This window comes from Manis pentadactyla, chromosome 1 (genome assembly GCF_030020395.1).
Source record: "Manis pentadactyla isolate mManPen7 chromosome 1, mManPen7.hap1, whole genome shotgun sequence".
NCBI lineage: Eukaryota > Metazoa > Chordata > Mammalia > Pholidota > Manidae > Manis > Manis pentadactyla.
Genome location: NC_080019.1, coordinates 10,352,119 through 10,363,460, shown reverse-complemented (window position 1 = coordinate 10,363,460; position 11,342 = coordinate 10,352,119). Strand labels below are relative to the sequence as shown.

The 11,342-nt window shown below is 43.2% G+C and overlaps 1 non-coding gene across 1 annotated transcript; it reads right to left on the bottom strand.

Moving 5' to 3' along the window:
- Nucleotides 1-10,857: 10,857 nt before the first annotated feature.
- Nucleotides 10,858-10,964, bottom strand: LOC118914407 (U6 spliceosomal RNA). Its single transcript, XR_005025607.1, has one exon. It is a non-coding gene; the product is annotated as a U6 spliceosomal RNA (small nuclear RNA).
- Nucleotides 10,965-11,342: the final 378 nt, after the last annotated feature.

Below are 11,342 nucleotides of genomic sequence, written 5' to 3'. Positions count from 1 at the left end.
AGAACTCTTGCTTCCAAAGACTAAAATCTGCTTGAATCCTAAATATCTAAAACGCGTACCATTCCTAGATAACAGAGAAGCCAGCAGTTTAACCATCTGCTTTGGCCCTTATGCTGCCCTGAGCTTTTTATTCAAAAGCAGTCCAGAATACCTACTGAAATTCCAGTTTTGGTCCTTGAAAATATCCATGTTCCACACGTCTAACTACAGGCACTATGAAATATTTACTCAGTCTTCAAGGCCAGGACTTTGCAGCAAATGGGCTGGTTTTGACCACACTCAAAGCTTACAGCATCCTCAGTCGCCGTTTTAGTTTAATTCAGTGTCACAAAGGCAATTCAGGCCAGGAATGCAGTACATTCAAAACCACTGCTCGTCTTGGTATCCTAATGTAAATTATTCATACTCTTTCATCCTGGAGACAGCGAGAAGGAGAATAGAATGAATCAGCAATTTTCTTTGTAAAGCTGTGTGGAGAATAAAAAGCACTAGCAAAGAAGGGGGAGTCTGAAAGGTATATTCTTTACTTATAGTACTTTATTTAAAAGCACAGATTAGCCTTCCCACTTCTGATATTTCCTTTTTAAATGACCAGATCACAGTCCAGGAATAAGAGTCTTAATTAGCTGGCAGCTTAACTCTTCTGTTGCCGTGCTAAACAAAACGATGCCCTGAATGCCGTGAGAACAAGGTATCCCCCATATGGCCCCTCACATGGGGTCTCCTGCTTTTCCTGGGCACCCCTGCCTCGTATGCAAATTCTCACCATCTCTAGAATCTGGTCACCTTATCTGTATGTCATCCACCAGGCCTCATGTGGGTAAAACACAGAAGACTAAAAACGTCCAGCACGTCTCAGGAGAAATGAAGTATTTATTATGGATGACTGGGGTCTGGTTTATTCCTGTAGGAGAACTTTATGCTGGGGTTATAATGAAACAGCTGCCTGAGATCCTGAAGCTGGATTCATTTACGGTCCTCTGCACCTGCCAGGGCACCCTGAGGAATATCCCCAGCCGAGGGCAGGGCAGGGCAAAGGGTCAGTGTCAGCCTAACAGGAGTCCAGGAACATGCATCCTCCCAGGAAAAGAGAGAATGAGTGACAATAGCTTCTAAAAAAAGAGTCTTCTCATGCTGTTCAGAGCATCTTCTTTAAACAGTCTGGTCTTTATCCCCAACAGAGGTGATTATGAGCCCAAGCCGTCCTCTGGGAATGAAGGCATAAAATGCCAAATGAGGACATTCATTTGTTTGTTTTCTCTGATAACATCAATTGATGAGTTTTGTCACTGACTCATTCAACAAACCTCCTTCATATGCCTCCGCCGTGACAGACACTCCCATGAGGGTGCAAAAAAACTTAAGAAGATAGGGCCCCTGCCCTCTGTGAGCTGAGGGGGCAGGGAGGGCTCCCTGGTGGGAAGGGTGCCTGGAATAAGATTTTCTTTTCAGTTGAGGTATAACTGATGTACAACGTTATATTAGTTTCAGGCGTACAACATAATGATTCAGTATTTATATATATTGCAAAATGATGACCAAGTGCAATAAGTCTAGGTGGCATCTGTCACCACACATGGTTACAGAATTTTTCCTTCCCGTGATGAGAACCTTTTAAATCTATTCCCTTTACTCTCTTCAAATATATGTTAACACAGTATTCAATATACCATGCTGTACATTACATACCCACCACCACTTATTTATTTTATAACTGGAGGTTTGTACCCTTTGAGCCCCTTCCCCCATTTCTCCCACCTGCCCTCCCACTCCCCACCCCCACCTCTGCCAATCACCAATCTGTTCTCTGTTATCTACAAACTTCGTTTTTGTTTTTTTAAGGTCCCATATTTAAGTGAGATCAGCCAGTCCTTGTCTTTGGCTTATTTTACTTGGCATAAAGCCCTCCAGGTCCATGCACCTTGTTGCAAATGGCAAGATTTCCTTTCTTTAACAGGTGAATAATAGTTGAGAGGAGTCTTGATTTTTGTATGTGTGATTTATTTTCTTTCTAGTTCTCAAAATGATATCTCAGTATCAAATACTTGGATACAGAATAGCATAATAAAAGATTAAAAGTCACTTCTACCTAAGGACAACACCTCATTTGGTGTAAATTCTTTTATTCCTGACTGTATCTGCCCATGTTTCGTATTCTACATGCCATGGGGCTCAAGTCTGAAAATGAGGGAGATCAAGTGATGCGCACCTTCCTCCTTGGTGAAGATGCGGCCCTGCACCAGAGCTACGAGCCTGGGACACGGAGGGAAAGCTGCTGTGTAACTTTAGGTCAGCCTGGCCTCAGTTTTCTCCTCCCTACAATTCAAGCTGGTTAGCTAAGGTCCCTGCCAGCAATCTAAGTTTTAGATCCCCATACTCAAATTCGGTCTGTTCAAAACCACCTTGTCCAGGTACACTGGGACTTACTACTCAATTTCCATACACAACGTTCTTAAAACACCCAGGCATTGTGTATAAAAAGAGGACTGGCACCATGCTTTATTTAACAGTTTCTCTTGAACTTAAAAATCCTCTGTAAATAGCAGCTTGGGGAAAGTGCCATTTAATACAGCAATGAGCTACTTTCCTGTACAGATGAGTTCAAATCCAAGGCAGGGATCCTCTGAATTGCATTCGGAACAAAAGCCGGGCCCGGGGAGCAATCTCTCCCTGCCTTTCCCTGACAAACTCCACCCTGCGGCAGTGTTTGCGGCATGCCGTTAGCACACAGCGTCAGATCTCCGGCAGACTGGGGCCCACACACAGCAGTGGCCACTTTGGAATTTCAATTTGTTAAGAGGAATTAACTTTGGTTTGAAAAAGGTGGTGGTGGATCACGGGAGCTGTTAGCTAATAGCATATATCCCCCATGTCTTGTTCTTAGCAGATAGTGAAAACAAGAGTGAATGTTCATGGACACATCCCTGTTTGCCCTTTGCTTCAGAGCTTGTGGGTATAAAAATAGATAAAAGGGTACAAGTCCCTAAGCTGTGGGAGTGTAATTGAGACCTCCATCTGGCTGTTTGGTTTAGGCTTCTACAAGCTTAGGCTGTATGATCAATAAACTCCTGTTTGTTTTCCATACTCAGAAAGCAGAATTCATAAAAGAGCCTTTGATGTTCATTAGCCTGGGTCTACACAGCATGAATTCAAGTGAATCTAGGTACTATGATTAGCATCTATGAACCAGTCTAGAAAACACAGTATCATCTCCCGAATTTGGGGAGAAACTGAACATTCAGAAACGGCTGCTCCAGTTGATGCTACAGAGACACACTTACAAATGCAGAGGGTCCCCCCTACGCTCAGCTGAACCTGGGAACCCCAGCAGGGACTGTGAATCTCCAGCAAACATACCCTTCTTGATAATTAATTCCACCAAAAAATGTTCTTTTTCTTCTTGGCCTACTGGGGTTTACTATCTTTCATATACATTGTTTTTAAGGAGGATGGGCCTTTCCCAAAATAAGCAGCTGTAGGTATAATTTATTATGCTGGTATTAATTTGATCATCTCACTAACGATTTTTAAAAAGCCACCCAGATGCTTCTTAGAGCCTTTTGAATATGTATGATTTAAAGAGTAATTATGTTAATCCAGGCCAACTGGTCACCCACATTTGATTAACGGTATGTGGGCCTAACGGGAGATTGCTTATTAGATTATTTCTGTGCAAAAGAGGAAGGAAAGAAGACAGAGCCTGATGGATTTATAGGGCTCTTTAGAGAAGCTTTATGATGGCCTGAACACATTTAGAGCCCATGAAGTTAGGAGGCCTTCTGTGTAAGCCCAGGGCACTGTGTTCTTGCCCAGGCAGCCACAAGCCTTTTCATTCTGAACATAGTCAATTGCAGCCCTTAATGGGACAAGCCAGTGCCTGTCTTGCTCTTAAAGCCAGCTCAGTTTTAAACACAGGTCACCATCTGTGCCCAATACCTGGGATTCAAAGATGGTTCCCTTACTGTGGAGCTAATATTTTTCTTTCACATTTCTGACCATCTTAAGTGAAAGTAATTAAGCATCTGAAGCAGTGGGGTATCATTCTCAGGCCATCAATATCTCCGGGCATAATTAGACTAATGTCCTTGAACAAATCAATTAACGCCTTCACTCTGAAGTACAGCATTCCCCAGCTGGCTTGCAGAGTCCCCCTGGAAACTGTCTGCAGGCAACATTGACTGCCTCCAGGGTTGAGGCACGTGACTCCATCAATGGTCTTGTGGATGGTCCAGGAGGACAATGTTCAGGGACCTCCATGAAGCCTAATGCAGCAGTGAATTCACATCCATCTCATGGCAGGCAGTGCCTTGAATGCCTGCTTCTGGATGGCAGATGAAAGGCAGCTGATATCCAACCCCATGGAAAGTGTGTCCATGATAGAACTTGCAAGGGATGCAGCAGCAGAAGTTTCTAGCATTTTTCAGGTAATGAGGTAACTGCACAGCTTGAAAGCCAGGAATGTAAAGGTTTTACGGGGAATGTCCTAGAAATAGAGCACTTGATTGGAATAGAGAATCTCTATAAGCCCAAGAGAGAAGGGAATGTAGGCCATGAGGCTGGGGCAGAGGTGAGGGGCCAGCAGCTTGGTATCCTAGTGGGCTGGGTTGTACATCAACCCGTGAATCAAGGACTAGTCACAGAATCAAGGACTAGGATCTGAGATTTTTAATAGACTTATTTTTTAGAGCAGTTACAGGTTCACAGCAAAGTTGAGAAGATTTCCCATACACCTCCTGCCCCACACATGCATAGCATCCCCCACCAGAGTGGTACCTTTGTTATGATAGATAAACCTACATTGATACATCACTATTACCCAAAGTCCACAATTTACGTGAGGATTCACTCTTGGTGTTTACCTCCTGTGGGTACTGACAAGTGTGTAATGACATGTATCCACCATTGTAGTATTGCACAGAATATTCTCAGTGCCCTAAAAATCCTCTGTGTTCTGCCTATTCATCCCTCCCTACCCAACCCCTGATAACCAATGATCTTTTTACTGTTTCCATAGTCTTGTCTTTTCTAGAATGTCATACAGTGTGTAGCCTTTTCAGACTGGTTTCTTTCACTTTGTAATATGCATTTAAGGTCCTTCTATATCTTTTCATGGTTTGATAGCTCATTTCTTTTGAACACTGAATAATTAGCTTTGCACCTGCTGGCTTTGGCCCATTTGCCTGGATTATTGCAGCTCTCTCATCTGGAATGTCTAGCCTGTTTTAAGAAATGGCAGGACTGTACTTGGTCCTGAGGCTTTTCATCAGGGGAAGCCATTTTAGAGATCATATGATGAATAGGAGAAGTCACTAAAAGCACCCGTAGTTGCTGTGAGGAAAAGATTCTGTGTGGGGACCTACTAAAAACAGTATTATTATGCTGACGGTCTCAGTGCTGCCAGATTGTGGAAATAAAGTAGTATTGGAGATGGTGATGTTACTTAAGTGCTGTCCCTGGTGCACCTCTAATAATTGAATCTTAATTAGGATGGATGGGAAGTGATAGAAGTGGATAGGAAGTAATAAAGAAGGAGGGGTGAGAAGAGAGGAAGGAAAAGAAAAGATACTGGAGTTACGGTTCCTTGAATGAGTCAGCTGTCTGCTTGAACATTCTCGTCAGCACTGTTGCAGGATAATCCTGCATCGCCACTATCCCTCATTGTCATACAGCTGAGCTTGGTACCAATACACTGTCAGGGGTCGTGTGTGTGTGTGTGTGTGTACACCACATGTGTTCAAAGGTATCAGGAGAATCATAACAGCAAATCGATGAGCTGTGTGTATTAAAAACTCAGTCCTCAGAAATGACTCGTTTCCTCCAAACAACCCTCTCTGTGTGATTGATAGGTAGCCAATTCCTGTCAGCCAATGCATATGCTCTCCCACTGTCTGAGATGATAAGGAGGTTCTCTCCGAGGAAGGATATAACAGTAGCTCTTGCATGGTTATATGCACAGAGAAAACAGAAATAGAATTCCAGACTTGTGAAAGGTGGTAAAAAGGAAAAACACAACCTAGAACATTGAAATAGTCCATAGACCTTGTGAGTCTACACTCTGCTGTTATCTATGTGGCCTTGGGCACTATATGATCTTTAACATCCCATCTACATACATTAGCTTAGAGCTACAATGTATTTCCTTCCATACATGGTCATCTGCAACTCTCATAGAATTTCCTCTATTCTACTCAGCTGTGACATCCATTCATCATTTGTTCTTTGATCTAACAAATATTTATTGAACGCTTAGTATATGTCAGGCCCTGTAAAATCATCATATTGTGACCTCCCTGACAGCAGGCTCATCTTCATATTTTGTACTGTCCAATCCACTGTCATGCGGTACCCAGGCATTATTTGTTGGATTCAGCCAAATGGGGTCCTTCAGCCAAAGCTAAAGGTTAGACATGCTGTTTCACTGCTGGAATACTTCATTGTGTTAGAAACAGCACAATTTTTGAAGCCTCACAGGCTAGGGTTCAAGCCTCAACTCAGCCACTGCTTGGAGAACCTGGAAACCTACTTGAGTTCAAGGCACCTCAGTTTTCCCCATCACAAAATGGGATTTATAAATCCTGCCTCAGGGTAGTAATTAGGATGCAGTAAGAATGTCCAAGTAAAACAGTCCTTAAAGTGGCTGAAACATAGGGGGCTCTTAGTAAATAGCTGTGATTGTTTTTCCCTAAATTCATCTGGGTTTCCAGGGCCCTACTTTATAACGACTGCATTTTTATCCTGCACCTTCCCTTTGAACCAATGTTGTTTTGGTGCTGTGAAAGGTTAACCCAGTTCTTAGATGCTAACTGACTGGGAAAACATGCCTCAGAAGTTCCATAGGTGAGGTAACATGAAGATGCCTCATGGTGTCTGGAAAGGCACTCGCCTGGGCATCAGACAGCTGCACGGACTCCCAGACCTGCCACTTACACTATTAGTGAGTTGCTAAAAGCTCTATGAAACTCAGTTTTCTTGTCTGTAAATACTGGGATAAAAACCAACTTCCAGGATTCATTATTCACTTTTCATTCAACAAATACTTATTAAATGTCTTCCTGAGTGGCAGGCATTTGGGACGCAGACAAGACTGAAATGGTTAATGTCCCTTTTGATTTCCCAGGGATAGTAAAAGGACCAAATCAAACCAAATGTTACAAGGGAGACACCTGGCACATACTCTGTGTCTGATGAATGCCCACTGAGTGCCATCTGCTGAACAAAGGGGGCCTTCAGGTCAGCCCTCTCCAGTCCCCCCCGACACTTCGCTTCCAGAAGATGAACTTAACATGCCTCTTATCATGCCTCAGAAGGAATAGACAGAACAGGGTAACGACTCCCTCAGCCTCTGTCTAGTCTATCCAGTCTCTTCCATTTCAAGACCTTCAAGTTATCTCTTACTTCACATGATAGAGAAATTACATGGTAACCCAGAAAAGCCATGTGGCTTAGTTAAGTAAGGTCAGGAATTCTAGCAAATCTGGGCTGCAGGAGAAGCAGGAGCCACAGAGCTGGGCCTTTGAATCTTTCCACCCACCTGGGCCAGTAGGACCAGTGCCTTCCAGACAGAAGGGAGAGAAGCATGTCTTGCCAATGAGTTTCAGCCCCGGGCAAGTTCGCTATGGATTCAGTGTGAACACAGAAATGATAGCAGAACGGTCTTGGGGTGAAAGGGTTATACCCAACTTTATTTCCACGGTGGCAGGTCAATCACTAAAATCTTGTTTACTCAGAGCAAGTCTGCCTGCAGTGAGCTGGTCTCTGCCTCTGGGCCCCTTTGCCCGCACAGCCGTCCTCTGGGCCTCTGTCCTCGGCACTGCCACCACTCCAGCCTCTGCTCTGCTCTCCTGCAGCCTTGCAGCCCTGCCACCATGTCACGCCCAGAGCACTGGGCGGAGCTCTTTATATAGAGTCAACTTGCCCACAGGTGTGCAGTGAGCTAGTCAACCAGGGCCAGGTGAGAATCCAGGCCACAAGAACTCTCATTTTATCCATAAGCATATGCCCTGAGAGTGCCAGGGGACCAGACACTGGGCTTGAGGAGTCCAGACAAGGCAGAATACAGAATACTAACTGGCGTTGGGAAAGGGCACCGTGTTGGGTACAGTGTTGATTTTTTTCTAAGCGCAATGATCATATTAGTTTGTATTGTGTAAGCACCCTTGGTAATTTCCAGCTTCCTTAAGGAAAATCAAATCCTCATCCTCCAAGATTACTGATGCAGAGGAACTCTATGTGGCACGCAGGTGGGGCCTAGAGCCCAGAGCCCTGTCCTCGTCACGTGTCCTCTGCTGCTTTCTCACTAATTGCCAGTCTGCGAAGACTCGTGCAGACCTCATGCATTCCATATAAACCTAACATACTTAGGAGACACTTGATAAAATACTTCTTTGCTCTGTCAATTAAAATTTGGGGAAGTAAGTCCAACAATTCTGCTGTTATTGGACCTTAAGAAATACCGGAAGTCAGCACCTCAGCTTTCAGTTTCTACTGACCATATTTATCTGCTTCAGTTGGCACAAAATCCTCCATCTCTGAAGAGACAGAACATTTCGATTGCTCTGCCAGCATCAATCTTCCTGCTTTGAGCCTGAAATAAGAATTAGTGGGAGAACATTTAAATTCAGAAGAAACAAGATTAGTTAAGGTTATTCATCTCTTGTCATAGAAGCAAATTCAAACCCTATTACAGGCCCACAATTGGAAGCTTTAAGTGGTAAATAGCTATTTATGTTTACATTTTTTTTGGAGAAAAAAATTAGTCACTGTACAGTTGATGCTTGAACAAGGTTGGGATTAGACACACTAACCCCCACTCAGCTGAAAATCTGCATACTAACTTTTGACTCCCCAAAACTTAACTAGTTACAGCCTACTGGTAACCCCTGAACCACATGAGTTCAAATAGCCTGGGTCCACTCTCACATGGACTTTTTTCAATAAATATATTGGGAAACTTTTTTTGAGATTTACAGCAATTTGTTTATATTTTTCTCAACTATGAATGACCCCATGAGTTGTATGAGTTTGTGTGTATAAGTTTTGATAAATGTTAACTTTTTATAATAGATTTGTGTATGTTTTATTGTAGTAAATGATAAAATAGACTGGTATTAAATATATTTCATGCTTTCATGACTGTGGATAAAATGAGAGTTCCTGTGGCCAGGATTCTCACCTGGCCCTGCAGTGAGCTACACACCTGTGGGCAATAAATGGCTGATGACTTTATAAAAAGAGCTCCGTCCAGTGCTCTGGGCGTGACATGGTGGCAGGGAGCAAGGCTGCAGGAGAGCAGAGCAGAGGCTGGAGTGGTGGCAGCACCGAGGACAGAGGCCCAGAGGATGGCTGTGTGGGACAACTGTGCAGAGAGGCCCTGAGGACAGCTGTGTGGACAGAGAGGCCCAGAGGCAGAGACCAGCTTGCTGCATGCAGACTCGCTCTGAGTGAACGGGATTCTGGTGACTGACCTGCCACCTGGAAATAAAGTTGGGTATAACCCTTTCACCCCAAGAACATTTTGCTGTCAATTTCTTTGGTCACATTGAATTCATAATGAACTTGCCCAGGGCTGAAACCCGTTGGCAAGACAAAGACATATCTAAATCTTTCTTAATTTTTTTATATACTAGTCTACATGGTTTATCTGGGAGTTTTTCAAATTGTTCCAAATCTCCAAAATATTTTCCAACACACTTATTGAAGAAAAAATCCACATATAAGTGGATCCACACTGTTCAAATTCATGTTGTCCAAGGGTCAACTGTACAGTCATAATATCCTTAAGTTTTTTTTTAATCACTTTTCTTCCCCAGAGTGACTTCTAGCTTCTCATTTCCTTCCATGGAATCTTACTAGAAATATTTTTCTACAGTGGCATATCAGTGCACTTTGAATTTCTTTAAAATGTTTAAACATCCATTCTTATGAGGTTTTTATTCAAACACATTTTAGATTTATTCCTCACCTGCCCTTTTTTACTTTGAATATCCAATTTCATGCATAAACCCAACAGTTTCTAATTCTTTCTCAAATATTTATCTTCAGGTCATGTTTTCATGAGTACTCCAAAGCAAAAGACCTTTTTTCCCATCCGGCTTCCAAATCAGTTGTATTTGGCTAAGAATACCATTCAAACCCACTTTCTTCCCTAGATCTGCCGTGGAAATGTCTGCCTCTTCCAACTCAGTGTGAACATTGAGCTCCTGTGACCCTACACCCTGATCCTCCCAATGATCAGATACTTTTGTTTTTAGGAGTTTCTTCCTCACCTGCAACAGAATCTTCCACTGTAGGAAAGTCAATGCTTGTATAACATAGAAAATTCCAGAAGTTAGAAAACCAGACATTCAATCTTCCATCTACCATTTGTAAGCTGTAAACTTTCACAAGTTACATGACCTCTCGGAGCCTGGAATTCTTCATCTGTAAGAGAAGGGTTAAGATTCATCCTTGCAGGTTGTTAGACTTGAAAGGATCACTCTGTAAAAGTGCCTAATGACGTTCTGGGCCCATACTGGTGGTCAGAACATGGGTGGGCCCTGAACACCACACAGGTGTATTCTAGGACTCACATATCTCACGTCCAGACTGCTGCAACAGTCCCCCAACTGACAGAATCTTCTCGTTAATGGATCCTGCACCACAGTGCCAGATTAATCGTCTCAAAACATCATTTTATTATGTCACCCTCTTGGCTGAAAGACCGTATCAGTAGAGCATAAAAATCCTCCTGATATTAAGAGTCCTCTGTGTCCTAGTGACAACACAGAATCCTGCCTGCCTCCCTGCCTGCTCCCCTTGACCCTCATGGCCCTGTCCTCTCCAAGGCTCCCTCTCCCCCAATCTTTTTTTTTTTTTTTTTGAAATATGGAACGCTTCACGAATTTGCGTGTCATCCTTGTGCAGGGGCCATGCTAATCTTCTCTGTATCGTTCCAATTTTAGTATATGTGCTGCCGAAGCAAACACTCTCCCCCAATCCTGACATAAGCCTTTACAGCTAATTCTGCTCTAACATCACCTCTTTAATCTCTTGGTTCCAAGAGCACCCACAAACAGGTGTAACTAACACACACATTTTCTAGAGTGTGTATTTTGCATATTTCTTATATGTTATTAATAAACACACAGTGTGGCATGTGTAGTTCTTTTTTTGTCTATGTGGAAATTTCATCACCACCACCAAGGCGCCAGACCACCTAAAGGCAGGAGCCACACGACTTCCAGCACAGCTCCGGGTTCGAAGCTGGTTCTCAACATACACTATGTTCCCCATCATTTACCATGTTTCTTGCGAATCAGAGCTGGTCTTTTATTCAACACTCACACACTGATATTGTGCCTCTA